Source organism: Hemitrygon akajei, chromosome 5, assembly GCF_048418815.1.
Source record: "Hemitrygon akajei chromosome 5, sHemAka1.3, whole genome shotgun sequence".
Classification (NCBI taxonomy): domain Eukaryota; kingdom Metazoa; phylum Chordata; class Chondrichthyes; order Myliobatiformes; family Dasyatidae; genus Hemitrygon; species Hemitrygon akajei.
In genome coordinates, this window is record NC_133128.1 from 56,248,198 (window position 1) to 56,267,637 (window position 19,440).

The following is a 19,440-nucleotide window of genomic DNA, read 5'->3' on the forward strand; positions in this document are numbered from 1 at the left end:
ACTAATCCAGTAAAAACTCTTAGCACTTCTTCAAGGCTTTGCCATCTTTCCAGAATTCCTTCGGGAAGTCTGATCACCTAGCTGTACTCTACTCCCTGAGTATAGGCACAGACTGAAGACTGCAGCACCAGTAGAGAGGACCAAGAAGGTATGGACAAAGGAAGCACAGGAGTGCTTACAGGACTGCTTTGAACCAGTGGTCTAGATTGTATTCAGGCATGTTTCTTCTAACCTGGATGAGTATGCTGCAGTTGTTACCAACTTCATTAAAACCTATGTGGATGAGTGTGTGCCTACAAAAGACTTGCTGTACATTCCCAAACCAACAGCCGTAGATGACCAGGAGGTACATTATCTACTGTAGATCTGTGGCATTCAAGGCTGGCAATCCAGGTCTGTACTAGAAAACCAGGTATGACTTGTGGAGAGCTATTTTTAGGGCGAAGAGACAATTTCCAACGAGATTGGAGGGAACATCATATGTACAATAACTCTGGCAGGGTCTGTAGGTTACTTCCTACAAAGCGAAACCCAAAAGCATAAATGGTAGCAATGCTTCACTACCAGAAGAAGGCAATGCCTTCTATGCCGGCTTTGATATGGAGAGTATATCTACAGCTGTGAAGAACCCTGTTGCACCTAGTGACCCTGTGATCTCTGTCTCGGCGGCCGATATTAGGCTGTATTTAGAGAGAGTGAATCCTCGCAAGGCCGAAGGTCCTGACATAGAGTATCTGGTAAGGCTCTGAAAACTTGCGCCAACTGGCTGGCAGGAGTATTCAAGGACATTTTTAACCACTCACTGCTACAGACGGAAGTTCTCACTTGCTTCAAAAAGGCAACAATTATACTAGTGCCTAAGAAGAATGTCAGCTGCCTTAATTACTATAGCCCAGTAGCACTCATACCTACAGTAATGATATGCTTTGAGAGATTGGTCATGCCTAGATTGAATCCTGTCTCAGCAAGTCCTGGACTCATTGCAATTTGCCTTTCACCACAATAGGTCAACGGCAGACACAATCGCAGTGGCTCTCACACGGCCTTAGACCACCTGGACAATACAAACACCTATGTCAGGATGCTGTTCATTGACTATAGCTCAGTATTTAACACCATCATTCCCACAATCCTGATTGAAAAGTTACAGAACCTGGACCTCTGTACCTCCCTCTGCAACTGGATCCTCAACTTCCTAACCAGAAGACCACAATCTGTGCAGATTAGTGATAACATCTGCTCGCTGACGATCAACAGCGGTGCACCTCAGGGGTGTATGCTTAGCCCACTGCTCTACTTTCTCTATACCCACAATTGTGCGGCTAGGCATAGCTCCAATACCATCTATAAATCTGTTGATGATACAACCATTGTTGGTAGAATCTCAGATGGAGACAAGAGGGCATATAAGAGTGAGATATACCAACTAGTGGAGTGGTGTTGCAGCAACAAACTTGCACTGAATGTCAGTAAGATGAAAGAGCTGACTGTGGACTTCAGGAAGGTTAAGACAAAGGAACACATACCAATCCCCATAGAGGGATCAGAAATGGGGAGAGTGAGCAGTTTCAAGTTCTTGGGTGTCAAGACCTTTGAGGATCTAACCTGGCCCCAACATATCGATGAAGCTATAAAGGCAAGACAGTGACTATACTTTGTTAGAAGAGATTTGGTATGTCAATAAAAACACTCAAAAACTTCTATAGATGTACCGTGGGGAGCACTCTGACAGACTGGTATGTGGGTGTGGGGGGCTACAGCACAAGACCAAAAGAAATTGCAGAGGGTCATAAATTTAGTCAGCTCCATCTTGGGTACTAGCCTACAAAGTACCCTGGACATCTTCAAGGAGAGGTGTCCCAGAAAGGCAGTATCCATTATTAAGGACCCCCACCACCCAGGGCATGCTCTTTTCTCATTGTTACCGTCAGGTAGGAGATACAAAGCTGAAGGCACACACTCAGCGATTCAGGAACAGCTTCTTCCCCTCTGCCATCCGATTCCTAAATGGACATTGAACCCATGACCATGACCTCACTTTTTAAATATATATAATTTATTTTTGCATGATTTTTAATCTATTCAATATACATATAGTGTAACTGATTTACTTATTTATTTATATTTTATTACGTATTGCACTGAACTGCTGCTGCTAAGTTAACAAATTTCACGACACATGGTGGTGATAATAAACCCAATTCTGATTCTGAATTAAACACAGCACGCCACTTAAGTTCAGACTAGGTTTCATTTGGGGTTTAGCACAACTTTATTGCTTTTGTTCTCAATTCCTCAATATATTTTCAACAACACACTAAACTTTCCCTGTCACATTCAAAGGTGTATATACCCAATGCTATTTTCTATTTTGCCCTTTTCCCTCACAGATTTCCCTTTACCTGCAACACACACAAAATGCTGAAGAAACTCAGGAAGTCAGGCAGCATCAATGGAAAGGAATAAATGAGTCTATCTTATGGACTGAGATCCTTTATCAGCACAGTCCTGTCCTGATGAAGGGTCTCAGCCTAAAAGGTCAACTGTTTATTGCCTCCCATAGATGTTGCCCGACTTGGTGAGCTCCTCTAGCACTTTGTATGTGTGTTGCTCAAGATTTCAAGCATCTACAGAATTGAATGTCCCCTTTTCCTGCACTTTAAAATTGTACCAGTCATATTGTCTGTCATTATCCTTCTTATTAATGTTTCAAATCATACAAGAAGGGCCAGAGTCACCTCTACTTCCTGAGGAGACTAAGATCCTTTTGAGAATGCAGCCCTCTCCTTCACATGTTCTACCAGTCTGTTGTCGCCTGTACAGTCTTCTATGCAGTGGTGTGCTGGGGCAATGGCATCAACATGGGTAAAGCCAGCAGGCTCAATAAATTGATTAGAAAGGCTGGCTGTTATAGCAGTTAAACTGGACATACTGGAGGCTGTAGTAGAACAAAATACCCTCCCGAAAATCCCGGCAATTCTGGACAATGTTTCTCACCCTGTGCGTGCCACCTTGGCTGAACAGAGGAGCACTTTCAGTAAAAGACTAAGACAAATGCCCTGCTCCAAAGAGTGCTATATGAGGTCATTCTTACCCTTGGCCATTAGCCTCTATAATTAGTCAACTTATAGCTAGGGAAGTAATAACCTCCAATCCCTCCCCCCCACCCCCCCCCCCACCCCCCGTTAGACTGTCATTAACCTCTGTTTAAGCTCTCTTTACCACACCATGCTACCATGGACACCCTGTGCATACTACAATCACTTCTTATCTGGACAGTGTGAATGTGCACCCATTACTGTATAAAATTATGGAAATTCTTGCACTATCTTATCGGTATGAACTGGTAAATCTTGTAATCTTTGACTTGTAAATCTAACCTTGTACATCTTATTTTTAAGGTAACTTTTTTATTTTTTCTTACTTCTCTTCTAATATTTGTACATTTGTGCACTCGGAATGCTACTGTGACACTGTAATTTTCTTTGGGATCAATAAAGTATCTATTCTTTTTATTAAGCATTATTGCCAAGTATTTGCCTGTTCTACCTCCTTTATTTGTTATCCTTTCTGATGCTTACTGAAAATTTTATGCATTCAGAAAACTTTAAAATTATGTCTTGTACTTAGATACACAGATTAGTAATATATCAATAACAGTAGTGGACCCACAATATTACTCTTCCTTGAGCAGGAAGAATTATCTGTTATTATCTGTTAGATAAAAATTCAGACAAAAGGTTTAGCATGCCCAACACTACACCCATCCCCATAGAGGGTGGGAAGTCAGAGATGAATTCCATAGTTTTATCAGGCATTAATACATGGAATCACATTATTTCAGTCACCATTGGAAATACATGCCAATGTTCTCCTTCCAAGTCAGAGGTGACAAGGCCAGTTGTGGCAGTTCTATCACTAAGTTATTTCTGCTCGAGGTGATGACTTAGCAGAAACTGCTAAAGGAATCTGGAAACCTCTGATTAACTAACATTTATAAAATGAACCACTGGGAAATTTGTTCACTTCATTGTGCAATGTTAATTTTAACAATACTCATCATTATTGAAAATGTTCATCAATACCGAAATGAAAGCTGCTGCTTAATTTAGTCATGGCACTTTGTTCAACAGTATTACAGCAATTTCTAGAGGCAACTATAGTCCCCTGCAATATTCAGTTTCCAAATCCTGGTAGCACTCTGATCAATTAACACGAAACACCAGTAACAGTCCATTTGAAAATATCACTCCCTAACTGTTGTAACAACATAGTAACAAGTTAGGGGAAAAGAAAATAAGAAATTACAGTATGCCACTACATTGTAAAGAATATTACTAGAACTGTTCAGAGTTCAAGCTTCACTTCTGTAGTTGATGACATCATCTCCAGCTGCTTTGTTACATTCTCCAGAGTTTTATTACAAAGGTCCTCTTCAAAGCTGCTTTAGTTAACACAAGCATACTAGGACATTGACTCAGATTTGTCGACTCAAAATCATTAATCACCTAGTTATCATACAAAAATTGATTGCATTGAATCAGCAGATTGATATGTAACCATAGCATTGATATAAAGAACTTCAGCAGATAATATCAAGTGGCATAGTATTTCAGAAATCACCATGTTTCTGGCCTTGGTTAATAATCTCAATTGGTGGGCATTTATTTACACATTTACTTACCGGTAGTCTATTTTACACCAATTGTAACAGCAGCAATTCAAGTTATTTTTTAGATATTTGCCGAAACCGAAATTATGTGGACATTGGGAAGCTAGCAGGCTAAAGTAATTTGGGTCTGCGGCATTTGTTGATTGGCAGCTACTACAAATCATTGGTCTCATTGCCAACTTGGTGAAATGAAAAGCAAGAAAAGGCAACCCTATGGAGTCAACATAAAGGTGACACAATCAGAAAATATGCAATAGGCACACAAAATGTATTAATGTTACTACCAACAGTCCAAATGCATAAAAAAAGGAAGGATAGCAATGTGTGGGGACTCTGCAGAAACAATACAAAATAAAACCCATTTAAATGTTTTTCTATGGACTTAATTATATAAATATAGTTTAATATTTGTGCTGTTGTCTATAGAGCATTAATGTCCATATAACAGTGAAGCTTTACCTACAGAGATACAAATAAATCAAGCAGATGCTGATGTTGTTACAAAGAAGTCACAGATATAAATGTCCACATTTTTATAAGAAAGGAGACAAAGTGGTGCAGCAGTTAATGCTCATACCACACAGCTCCAACAATCCAGGTTTGATGCTAATCTTAATAGTGGCTCTGTGAAGTCTGCCTGTGACCAATGGATTTTCTTTGGTGCTCCAATTTCCTCCCACATTCCAAAGTCAAGCTGGTAGGTTACTTGGCCACTGTAATTTACCACTGGTGTAGGAGGTTGGCAGAAGAATAAGGAGATAGTTGGTGGGTATGTGAAGGTAAATAAACTGCTGGGAAACAAGAGGGGAAGCTGATTGGTTAGTTCCACGAACTGGCATAGATTCAATGGGCAGTAATATGGGCATAGTGGTTTGCTGATGAAATTTAATCCAGATAGGTGAAAGCTAATGCACTTTGGGAGGTCAAATTCTGTTGATATAGGAAGTATATGGCAAGCACCTTAAGAGTTTGGTTAACTGACAGACTTTAGGATACATGTCTAAAAATGTCATGAAAGTGATTCCAGAATTGAATGGTTTGTCATATGAAGAGCATTTGGTGGGTGGCTCTTCACTAGAATTCAGAAGAATGAGGGGTAATTGCATTGAAACCTATTGAATGGTGAAAGGCCTTGATAGAGCGGATGTGGAGAGAATGTTTATTATGGTGGGAGAGTCTACAACCAGAGGACACAGCCTCAGAATAGAGGTGGTCCTTTTACAACAGATGAGGAGAAATTTCTTTAGCCAGAGAGTGGTGAATCTGTGGAATTCATTACCACAGGCAGATGTGGCTGCCAAGTCTTTATGTATATTTAAGGTAGAGATTGATAGATTTTTGATTGGTCAGGCCATGAAATAATACATGGAGAAGACAGGATATTGGAGCTGAGAGGAAAATTGGATCAGCCATGACAAAATGGCAGAGCAGGCTCGATGGACCAAATAGTTTAATTCTGCTCCTATATCTTACGGTCTTATGTCCATAATTCCCCGGAAGTAGCAACATAGTTACAAGTAGTAAAAAAGCCACTTGGTATCCTTGCCTTCATAAGTCAAGGTATTCAGTCTAAGACTTGCTGCAGCCATACAAAACATTGGTTAGACAGCATTTGGAACATTGTGTACACTTCTGGTTGCCACACTACAGAAGGGATTTTGAAGCATTGGAAGACTGCAGAATAGATTCACCAGGCTTTTGTCTGGAATGAGGGACTGCAGTTATAAGCAGAAGTTGGACGAGTTGGGTTTATTCTCATAGGAACACGATGCCGATTGTGTGATCTTGTAGAGTTTTACAAAGTTATGAGGGACAAAGATCGTGTATTCGTTCACAATATTACTTGATGCATATTTACATCAAAGATTAGTCAAATCAATTTACTTGCTTTAATTAGTCTTAATAGTTTACAGTCACTAGAGTTTTAAAATTAAAGAAAATACCAAGCCGAATTCCATTACCACAATACTACCAACACGTTTAATGTCCCACCAGGGGCCTTAACACTCTAAACCACTGACATACAACCAAAGACGCCTACCAAGCTATTTCTCACCCATATATTGATAAATTAGACCACCAGGCTGAGCCACTACTCCTGTATACAAACAGAAATTGAGAAAGGAAAATCCAAAACAGAAAATTGAACGGTGCTAGTCTGAGGAAAGAGATGAGATTCTATATGACTACTATGAATCCATTGATATGTCCATGTTCAAAGACTCTGTTGCCACCCTAGGTGAGCATGTCATTACCATCACAGGCTTTATTACCAAGTGTGTTGAGGACTGTGTACCAAAGAGAAAAAAAATTCAGGTGTTTCCAAACCAGAAACCATGGAGGAACCGGTAGATCCACTATCTTCTGAAGTTTAGGTATGCAGCATTCAAATCAGGTGACTCTGACCTTTCTATATATAAAAAAAGAAAATTTTAACCCTCTTCTGTTTCAGGGTGTGGCTCCCCCCTGCTTGAAGAAGACCACTATCATCCCGGTACCCAAGAATAACAAGGTAATGTATTTTAATGGCAAACATCCAGTGGCTATTAATTTGAATTGCATGAACAGGCTGATTATGGCATGCATTTACTCCAGTTTTACAGATAGTCTCTTGAAAGGACCTCTCATATGATAAGATCGACTTGGCCTCACAAACTGCCTCGTTATCATCTTTCACTTTATTGTTCACCTGCACTGCACTTTTCCAGTAGATTTTACTCTTTATTCTACGTTGTTATTGTTTTACCTTATCCTAGGCTCAATGCACTGTACAATGATTGATCTGTATAAACAGTATGCAAAACAAGTTTTTCACTGCATCTTCGTACATGTGACAATAATAAACCAATAACCAATACCAGTCTTGGATGGTCAGTCCAAGTGTACACGTGTTTTATCTTGATTGCAGCACTTCAGATTTTCCTGCTGCCTTTTATTGAGTAAGAACCAATATATTCAGTAGCTGCAAACAGAAAAGAATTCAATCAAACCTCTGTTTGACAAATTCAATCTAACTGCACATCACTGACACGCCGTTTGTTCTGCCTCCACATTATCATCTCATTTCAAAGTCCTGTCACTTATCTCCATTTCTCTTGTTACTTTTGTGTTTACAATATCATAATCTGGTTTCAGTGCCCTGTCACTATTTCACACCTTTTTTCCACACACTGTTGCAGATGACTTCTCAACACTACACTTAAAAATCAGGCAATATATTCTAATTTTCTCCAATGACCACAAGCTATCTTATATTAAAATGTGCATTATAAATGAAATACAAGTTATACATTGGATCAAATTAGTAACTTTTTTATTACAATATAATTTTTTTTTCTGATTGAAAACTAGAGGGGAATTGAAAATGAGAGGGCACAGGTTTAAAGGTAGAAAGGGGAGAAATTTCAAGGAGATTGAAGGGGCAAGTTTTACCAAAAACAGGTGTGAATATTTGGAAAGAAGTTGCCAGAGAAGCTGGTGGAGGCAGATAGCATTATGTTAGAAGGGGATTTGGACAGGTATTTGGATAGGAAAGAAGAATAGGGACATAGCCTCATGCAGGCAGCTGGGATTCATGTAGATAACGTGATTGCCATGGACGTGGAGGATCCATTTCTATGCGTATGTTTCAATAATTCTATAAAGAACACAATCTGTAAATTCACTGATAACACAAACACAAATCCATGCAGTAATGCAAATCTCCTTCATGCCAATTAACCAAAAAAGTGTCTCACCTCTGAAGCTGACATTCTTCAGAAATTGTTTACAATTTACTATTTCCTGGATAGTGAATGGTGTTTTACGACAACAAAAAATCCTTTTTTGTGGTTTACAAAGTTGCCACTGGTTTATTTCTTCTTTGCTTCCATGTATAAAGTGTTGATGTTGACCTCACTTCAGTTTTGTATTTCTTGGATAAAGATTCCTGGAAAAGGCTACGAAGTCCTGGCAATTTTAATGTTGAATCCATGTTTCTCTGGCTTTCTTTTTTCTGCCCTTTTCCTTTCTAATGTCCTACCTATCTTCTTGAGGGCATCTGTTGGTCAGGGTCAAACCCAACTGTCTACATGATGCGCAAGCCAAGGCAGTTCGATATGGAAAGCAAGTTGTTACCCACGTAGAAGGTTTCCCCTTTCCACACAGCAGATGAATCCAAAGGAACAGCAGAGATTGATTCAGTTTGGCAGTAGCACCATCACAGGAGTTGCTGTCAGCGTTGAACTCAACAAAGGACAGCCTTAGGGACTCCAGCTCTGGATTTTCCCTAGGGCATATATGTCAAACTCAAGGCCCGCGGGCCAAATCCGGCCCGCGGTGAAATTATCTTTGGCCTGCGAGATAATATCTAATTACTATTAAAGCTGGCCCCAGTAATCGAAGCGCCTATGGCATATGATATGGCTAATGCTGAGTTTATTCAGGTACCAGGTTTTCAGGGTTTTTAGTGTTTATTCGGCAGTCTTCTTCATAAGAAACGAAATTTGTAAAGTGAAACACTTTGTAGTTATAGCAGAGACTGAGACACATGAGAGCAGGGTGAAAAAACAGAGGCAACGAAAGCTGCGTTCGCACGCATCTGACTGATCCGGCCTGCATGAAGCTGCATTTTGCTCAATCCGGCCCGTGACCTAAAATGAGTTTGACTCCCCTGCCCTAGGGGTTTACTCCCGAAGCCTACCCCATGAGTGGGTTTAGCTGCCAGGCAGCAGAAGCTTGAGATCAGAGTTTTCCTTCCCCATGTATGTTCTTATTTCCTTATTAATTATATTCTCACTAGATATATTTGCTTCAGAATCAGAATAAGAATCAAGTTTATTATCACCAGCATGTGATGTGAAATTTGTTAACTTAGCAGCAGCAGTTCAATGCAATACATAATATAGAAGAGAAATAAAACAATAATAATTAAACAAGTAAATCAATTACAGTATACATATATTGAATAGATTTTTTAAGGAAGCGCAAAAAATAAAAATACTGTATATTTTAAAAAAATGAGGTAGTGTCCAAGGATTCAATGTCCATTTAGGAATCAGATGGCAGAGGGGAAGAAGCTGTTTCTGAATTGCTGAGTGTGTGCCTTCAAGCTTCTGTACCTCCTACCTGATGGTAACAGTGAGAAAAGGGCATGCCCTAGGTGCTGGAGATCCTTAATAAGTTACGCTGCCTTTCTGAGACACTGCTCTCTGAAGATGTCCTGGGTACTTTGTAGGCTAGTACCCAAGATAGAATTGACCAGATTTACAACCCTCTGCAGCTCCTTTCGGTCCTATGCAGTAACACGCACCCCCCACCCCCCCCAATACCAGACAGTGATGCAGCCTGTCAGAATGCTCTCCACAGTACAACTATAAAAGTTTTTGAGTGCATTTGTTGACATGCCAAATCTCTTCAAACTCCTAATGAAGCACAGCCCCTGTCTTGCCTTCTTTATAATTACATCGATATGTTGGGACCAGGTTAGATCCTCAGAGATCTTGACACCTAGGAACTTGAAACTGCTTACTTTCTCCACTTCTGATCCCTCTATGAGGATTGGTATGTGTTCCTTCATCTTACCCTTCCTGAAGTCCATACTCAGCTCTTTTGTCTTACTGATATTCAGTGTCAGGGTGCTGCTGCGACACCACTCCACTAGTTGGCATACATCACTCCTGTACACCCTCTCATCACCACCTGAGATCTGAGATTCTACCAACAATGGTTGTATCATCAGAAAATGTATAGATGGTTATTTGAGCTTTGCCTAGCCATATAGTCATGTGTATATAGAGTAGAGCAGTAGGCTAAGCATACACCCCTGAGGTGTACCGGTGTTGGCTGTCAGCGAGGAGGATATGTTATCAGCAATTCGCACAGGTTGAATTCAATTGACTTTATTTCTGACATCCTTCACATACATGAGTAAAAATCTTTATGTTACGTCTCCATTTAAATGTGCCATGTGCAATCATAGTAATTTATTATAATTTATAAAAATAGAACAGTCAATGTAATATAGAGCACACTCAAATCAGCGTGAGTTCATCAGTCTGATGGCCTGGTGGAAGAAGCTGTCCCAGAGCCTGTTGGTCCTGGTTTTTATGCTGAGGTATTGTTTCCTGGATGATAGCAGCTGGAATAGATTGTGCTTGGGATGACTTGGATCCTGAATGATCCTATAAGTCCTTTTTACCCACCTGTCCTTGTAAATGTCCTGACTCATGGAAAGTTCACAACAACAGATGCTGGGCTGTCTGCACCACTCTCTGCAGAGTACTGCGATTAAGGAAGGTACAGTTCCCATACCAGGCAGTGACACAGCCAGTCAGGATGCTCTCAATTGTGGTCTTCCAGTTAGGAAGTTGAGGATCTAATTGCAGAGGGAAGTACAGAGGCCCAGGTTTCCCACCTTATTTATATGTACTGAGCCAAGATGCTGGTGGTTGGCTATTTTAGTGAATTATAATGTTCCACAAACAATCCTAGACTGGTACTGAAGAAATCCAGCTATCATTTAAATGACATGCCTGCTACAGATTTACGTTTCTTAAATGAAGTGAACACTTCTCTCCAACATCACCTTCCTTGACAATCTTTTACCTTCCTTAAATTGTAGTTGCAAGCAGCATAAATGATAGACTGAAGAATCTCACAATTCATGAGAAAAAACATGAAGGACTGCAATTTAGTTTATTTAATTACCAGAACCCAGTATGAATTCAGGTTGTTCCCTTTCCTTAATCATCCTGTTCCTACACACAAGGTACTGCAAATGCCAGAAGTGTAGAGCATTACACACAACGTGCTGGAGGAGCTCAGTAGGTCAGGCAGCATCTATGGATGAATAAACAGTCAATGTTTTGGACCTTCATCAGGACTGAAAAGCAAAGGGAAGAAGTCAGAATAAGAAGGATGAGGGAAGGGAGTGAAATAAAGAGCTGGGAAGTTGGTGGGTAAAAGAGATAAAGAGCTGGAGGAGGAGCACCAGAGGGAGGAGATGGGCACATAAGATATGAGAGAAAAATAAGAATGGAGAATGGTGGAGAGGGAGTAATAGAAGTTCAAAAAAAAATCAGTGCTCATGCATCAGGTTGGAAGCTACCTAGAGGGAATATAAGGTGTTGCTCCTCCAATCTATGTGTGTCCTTATCATGGCAGTAAAGGAGACCACAGACTGACATGTCGGAATGGGAATGGGAAGTAGAATCGAAATGGGTGGCCACCGGAATATCCCGTTCTTTTGTGGCAGGTGCTCAACGAAGCGGTCTCCCAATCTACACCGTGTCTCACCAATACACTGGAAGCACTGGATATAGTAGATGACCCCAACAGACTTGCAGGTGTTGCCTCATCTGGAAGGACTGTTTGGGGCACTGAATGGTAGTGAGGGGGGGAGGCATAGGGGCAGTTGTTCTGCTTGCAAGGATAAGTATTGGGAGGGAGATTAGTGGGGAAGCATGAGTAGACAAGGGAGTCATATAGGGACCGTTCTCTCCGGAAAGCGGAAAGTGGGGGGAGGGAAAGATGCGCTTGGTAATCCTGTTCATAGAAACATAGAAAATAGGTGCAGGAGTAGGCCATTTGGCCCTTCGAGCCTGCACCGCCATTCAGTATGATCATGGCTGATCATCCAACTCAGAACCCTGTGCCTGCTTTGTCTCCATACCCCCTTTAGCCACAAGGGCCATATCTAACTTCCTCTTAAATATAGCCAATGAACCAGCCTCAACTGTTTCCTGTGGCAGAGAATTCCACAGATTCACCACTCTCTGTGTGAAGAAGTTTTTCCTCATCTCGGTCCTAAAAGGCTTCCCCTTTATCCTTAAACTGTGAACCCTCGTTCTGGACTTCCCCAACATCGGGAACAATCTTCCTGCATCTACCCTGTCCAATCGCCTTAGAATTTTATACGTTTCAATAAGATCCCCCCTCAATCTTTTAAATTCCAGTGAGTATAAGCCTAGTTGATCCAGTCTTTCTTCATATGAAAGTCCTGCCATCCCAGGAATCAATCTGGTGAACCTTCTCTGTACTCCCTCTATGGCAAGAATGTCTTTCCTCAGATTAGGGGACCAAAACTGCACACAATATTCTAGGTGCGGTCTCACCAAGGCCTTGTACAACTGCAGTAGAACCTCCCTGCTCCTGTACTCAAATCCTTTTGCTATGAATGCCAACATACCATTTGCTTTTTTCACCACCTGCTGTACCTGCATGCCCACCTTCAATGACTGGTGTACAATGACACCCAGGTCTCGTTGCATCTCCCCTTTTCCTAATCGGCCACCGTTCAGATAATAATCTGTTTTCCTGTTCTTGCAACCAAAGTGGATAACCTCACATTTATCCACATTAAATTGCATCTGTCATGAATTTGCCCACTCACCTAACCTATCCAAGTCACCCTGCATCCTCTTAGCATCCTCCTCATAGCTAACACCGCCGCCCAGCTTCGTGTCATCCGCAAACTTGGAGATGCTGCATTTAATTCCCTCGTCTAAATCATTAATATATATTGTAAACAACTGGGGTCCCAGCACTGAGAATTGCGGTACCCCACTAGTTACTGCCTGCCATTCTGAAAAGGTCCGTTTACTCCCACTCTTTGCTTCCTGTCTGTCAACCAATTCTCTATCCACATCAATACCATACCCCCAATAGCGTGTGCTTTAAGTTTGCACACTAATCTCCTGTGTGGGACCTTGTCAAAAGCCTTTTGAAAATCTAAATATACCACATCCACTGGCTCTCCCCTATCCACTCTACTAGTTACATCTTCAAAAAATTCTAAAAGATTCGGCTGACATGATTTTCCTTTCACAAATCCATGCTGACTTTGCCCGATGATTTCACCTCTTTCCAAATGTGCTGTTATCACATCTTTGATAACCGACTCTAGCATTTTCCCCACCACCGATGTTCCTGCTAGTTAGTTTCACACTGCAAAAAGCAACACAGATACCTTTCAAAGTGCAGAATCTACAGTTGCAAAATTACTTCCCTTTTCTATGTCCACTGTGTTTCAGGAAAGCTATCAGGCACATGGGTCCAGGCAAAATTTCGTATTACACTACCTGCCCAAAATTGCACAGTTTTTGCTGACACTTCTGTGCCATAAACATCAATACTTACATTGGTTTCATTTGATATGCATGGAGAGCTTTGCAACGGTTGCATTGAACTACATTGGTACTGGTTGGTAAATGCTAAAAATTCCAAAGACTAGCCTGGATTAGCCATTTGAAATTTGCACGAGTAACAGTACCACAAATCTAAGTTCCAAGTGGAAGTCTGAGACTCCAGCGATATGAAGATTTGGTCTGTGTATATAAATTGTTCATAAACAAAAAAAGTACTCAATCAAACCACAGGATTACTTGTTCTCCAGAGGCAATAGAAATACCAATGAGTTATTTGATTACTTTAATTTATATAAAGCTTAATAATATGAAATTAAATTCCAAACCAAACATCTATTGTCTTTTTTTTCTGCAACACTTTAATATAGGTTTAAATTACTTTAACTTTAATAACCATTATCTGCACATTATAAAACAACAATTCAAAATGAGAAGTATGCTTGCAGTTTCACAAATAAGCCCCAGGTGCCTTATTTAGATTTTAGAAATTTGGTGACTGTCTGGACAGGTCACACCCTTAAGTACAGGACAATAATAGTCACACCTGAAGAAGTCAGATGTTTTCATCCAATTGCTTGTTTTTTTTCTCCTTTCAGGGTTCTTTTAATGACCCTGACCTGGATCATGTCGTTACACGCTGCCCAGTTCTTTGTGGGAATGGGACCTGCTCTCGGGATTTCACGACTCGCCATTATTTGACATGCCGAGGGCGCGGCCTAAGAGCTCCGTTCACCTTCGGAGGGCTGAGATCTCGTGGCTCTGGAGGCGGGCGGATCAAAGGTCGGTGTTCCAGCAGATGGGTGTGTTGTGGGAGTCGGAAGATCTATGGCTGTGTGCCCAGAAACCTAAGACCTTTGGGCATAGAGCTCTCAGAAAAAGCAACGCAACAGACTTTTAACATCATAAACCAGTGAGTTTTTTGTTGTGTCTCCCCTCTCGCTGTGAAACGGAGACACCCCTTTCTCCTTTATTAGAGAGAGAGAGAGAGCGAGCCTGTGGTATGTCGAATACCGGCTGAACGAGTAGTCTTTGGGGTACTGCAAACCTGTCTTTGCTGTTGCTTTGCTGCACGCTTGAGTGCTCAGTGGTGGGTGCCAATGCTTTTTCTCACTGGTGGGGGAGGGGTGATTGTTGCTTACTGCCGCTTATGCGCATGAGGGAGGGGTGCTCGGGGGCATTTTGGGGTTCTAATATTTAACTGTCATTCATTCTTTGGGGGCACTCCTCTGTTTTCATGGATGGTTGTGAAGAAAAAGGCACTTCAGGATGTATATTGTACACATTTATCTGATGTTAAATGTACCTTTGAAAGTCAACTCAATGCATCCAAGTTTAAGTTAACAATATTACTGCACAATTGAAAACAACACAATGCTAAGATTTAGTGATGCATGAAACAAATATACTCAGTTATAGGATCACACACAAATGGAAAAATCAGTGTCATCATCTCTAGCTGCATTATTCACAAGGTGTTCAGAAAGGATAAAGACAGAAAAAAGAGATGCTGAATAAGGAAGGTTAAAAATGTCAGAAAGAATGTGAAGATCTTAAGGGCTCGTTCCTATGCTGTGTGACTTTTCGGTGAACTTGAAAAATTAAGGGCAGAATTTGGTTACCGTTAAACAATAGAAAATCATTATAGTATCCTACTGGTCAAAAGCAAAACTGTAGATAGATGTGCAAGGACTATACACTGCTGATATAGTAGTTCAACTGCCCCAAAATTGATTATTACATTGCTATACCAAAGGACAATGGCTGAGAGCTATAATTGGGTTTCAGGAAAATTAGCCATATTCAGAAATGTGAAAATGAGAAAAGTTAAAATTAAGTTGCTGAGAGACACACGAGATCATGCAAACATGAGATAGAAATTAAAGTTAAAAACAAATTCTGCATGACTAATTAATTTTATTACAAAGTAGATGAAGGGAAAATGGCAGAAGATATAAAATATAACTCACGTTCTTATTTTCATATTCAAGCACAAAGTAAAAATTTGCAGATGACACTTGAGTAAGTCCCACATAAGAGAATAATTAGCAAAACAGAAACAAATGAAATTAAAATGTCAGTGACAACATAGACAGAAAACAGGCTTTGAAAAAAATTAAATTTCGGGCCCGAAACATCGTCACTACCTCCTCCCATAGATGCTGTCTGGCCTGCTGAGTTCTGCCAGCATTTTGTGTTTTTATTTATTTCCAGCATCTGCAGATTCACTCGTGTTGCCTTTGAAAAAAATTGCTCAGATCTGGGTTGGTATACTTTAATGATCTGAGGTTAGTGTTGGGATCACTACTATTTGTTGACATATAGTAATGTCAGAAATATAAGTGTAGGATAAAATTTGAAGTTTTGCAGGTTACAAGAAAACATGACAGAGATGGTCGATATAAGGAGAATGTGAGAGGATGTAGACAGATTGATTGAACTGACATCGGAACAGTGAGCTGTTGGTCTCCGTTCTAGTTGTTGCAGGAGCGACCTCTCTCCCTCGCTGGGAGAGAGAGTCTCTCAAAGTGCCAGTTTGTGGACTGTAGTTTTGATGGACTCTGGATTAAGGACCGCTTGGGGCTTCTACTATTGCTTGCATGGTGGGGCGTCAGTGCATCTACTAGCGTGGTTGAGGGGTAGGGGGAGTTGATGCTTTTGGTGCTGCTTGTGTGAAGGGGGAAGGGGAGGGCTTTGGGGCTTCAACGTTTTGATCATTCATTCTATAGGGGTTCTTGTTTCATTGATGTCTGTGAAGAGTACAAATTTCAAGTTGTATACTGTATACATACTCTGATATTAGTGAATCTTTGAAAATATAATATAAAAGGTGTACGAGGGATGATTGATAAGTTCGTGGCCTAAGGTAGGAGTCAATTTTAGAAAACCTAGCACATTTATTTTTCAACATGGTCCCCTCCTACATTTACACACTTAGTCCAGCGACTGTGAAGCATACAGATTTTGGACCTCCATAGTATCCACAGCAGGGGTTATTGATAAGTTCGTGGCCTAAGGTAGAAGGAGATGAGTTATACAGCTCTCATTACATGCACATGCAGTTCAACTCTGAGTGATTATGCAGAAAGTTCCAAGTTAATAACGCATCAGGGTGATTGATAAGTTAGTGGCCTAAGATAGGAGGAGGTGAGTTACTAAATTCAAACTTTCTGCATAATCACTCAAAGAGTTGAACTGCATGTGCATGTAACAAGAGCTGTATAACTCAACTCCTTCTACCTTAGGCCACGAACTTATCAATCACCCATCTGTGGACACTTTCTGGAGGTCCAAGATCTGTATGCTCCATGACCACTGGACTAAGTGTGTAAATGTAGGAGGGGACTATGTTGAAAAACATATGTAGGAGGGGACTCTATGCTAGGTTTCCTAAAATTTTCTAAAATTGACTCCATCTACCTTAGGCCATGAACATATCAATCACCCCTCATATTTGGCAGAACTAGAACAAAATAAATAACAGTGCTAAAGGACATGTCCAACAGAATGTCAGCGAAGTATGAGGAGGTGGAGATGGTGTCAGAGAGGGGATATTAGAGAGAAATTGGTACGGGAGAGGGAAAGGAAGCTAATGGGAATAATGGGAGAATGAACTGGGTTAGGGTTGGATCAGTGTAAAAATCAATGCTTGATGATTGGTGTGAATGTAATAAACCAAAGAACTGCACCATATTCCTGCACTGTATTTATCAGCTGTAATATACACCCGCAGGTCAGGCTGTGCTTGAGAGCAAATAAAAATGAGCCAATATGACAGACTGACAGCAAAATAGGCCAGTTTTGATAGACAAAAATGAGTTGCATTAATTTGTAGAAGTTAACATCTAAGGGATTTTACACTGCGCCCTTACAGAAAATGAGGCACTGCTCTTCAAACTTATGTAAGGGAATATTATTACAGTGTAGTGTGGAAATGGGGTTATAGAGTTATAGAGCACTACAGCACAGGAGCATATCCTTTGACCCATCTAGTTAATGTCAAGCTGTTATTCTAACTAGCCTTATTGATCTGTACCTGGATCAAAGCCTTCCATACCCGTCCCATCCATGTACTTCTGCAAATGTCTTTTATGTTGCAATCAAACTTACATCCACCACTTCCGCTGGCAACTTGTTCCACACTCACATCACCGTCTGAGAAAAGAAGTACCCCTTCCGGTTCCCCTAAAATATTTCACCTTTCAGTTTCATCTAACCTCAGTAGAAAAAAAGCATGCTTGCATTTACTCTATCTATCCACATCATTATTATGTAAATCTCTATCATTCTCCTAACTTGAGGGAATAGAGACCTAATTTATTCAACCTTTCCCTATAACTCAGGTCCTGGAAACATTATTGTAAATGTTCTCTTTACACTTTCAATCTCATCTTTCCTGTAGGTAATGTAGGTGACCAGAACTGCACATGATTTGGCCTTACCAATGTCTTACAGAACTCCAACATAACATCCCAAATTCTCTATTCAACGTTCTGATTTATGAAAGCCAATGTATAAAGAGTTCTTTATATGAACTTATCTGCCTATGATGCCTCTTCCAAGGAACTACGGATCTGTATTCTCAGATCCCTTTGTTCTACCACATACTTTGGTGCCCTCCTATTCACACAGAACGTCCTGCCTGGTTTGTCTTCCCAAAGTGCACTTGTCAGCATTAAATTCTATCTGCCATTTTCGGCCCACTGTTCTATCTTGTCCAGATCCTTCTGCAAGCTACGATAGCCCTTCTTGGTCTCCACTACTCCTCCAATATTGGAGTCATTCAAGATTGAGGGTGTTGTCAACAGCAAGGAAGCTGTAGCAGGATATGGACCAGCTGGGTAGAGAGTAAAAGTCTCCAACAATACTGAACTTTGCATTGCCTCTGTGAACTAAATGCCAGTGCTCTGTGTTTGGTTCCTCCAGTGTGAGAGAGGCCAAATTGTGAATATTGATAGCAGTACACCAGATATTTTAGAGCTGGCTCTAGGCCTCTCTGCAATATTATTACAGGAATTACATTCTAACTGAATCATCCAAAATCGTTGAATAGAAAAATAAGACAATCAGCTCATCCGCTTGTCTCAACTGTGATCATTTTTGTTGATGTTGAGATGAAAGAATGTGGGTTTAAAATCTATTTCACAAAATCAGCAAATAACTAAGACTGACAGACTGCTGTATTACTTGGAGGTATATGGTTTCAGATAAGCCATTGAAGTACAACTTTCACCTATCACACACTAACCCCTTGAGCAGCAGCAGAGGTTGAAAAAATCCCTTGGCAGTTTTCAAAGTGGCATGGCATCTCCCTGGTGTAATAATCAATATTTCTCTCAACCAACACCATCAAAACACATTAGCTGGTTTCTTGTTTGTGAGATTTTATTGTGCATAAATGCCTAAAAATAGAATGAAACTTTAAAAAGGATCTTAAGTGCTTTAGTTTTCCCCATGGATGTTAAAGATGTGATAAAAACAATTTTCTTTTCTTCTACAACCATTACTGTATCGCGATACTCTGTTCTTTGTTTGGTTCAACATTCATGCTTTTATGGTTATGAAAAAAAGCAGTTTTAAGATACAGTTAATTGCAATTCTTATTTTCCCTTCATTATAATAGAGAATATAAATGAAAACACGCTA

The 19,440-nt window shown here is 40.5% G+C and overlaps 1 protein-coding gene across 2 annotated transcripts in view; it reads right to left on the minus strand.

Annotated features, from left to right (window-relative positions):
* The window catches only part of zbtb20 (zinc finger and BTB domain containing 20), a 341,450-nt gene that overhangs the window by 126,968 nt on the left and 195,042 nt on the right, over nt 1-19,440 (minus strand). The gene's annotated exons all lie outside the window — the stretch shown is intronic.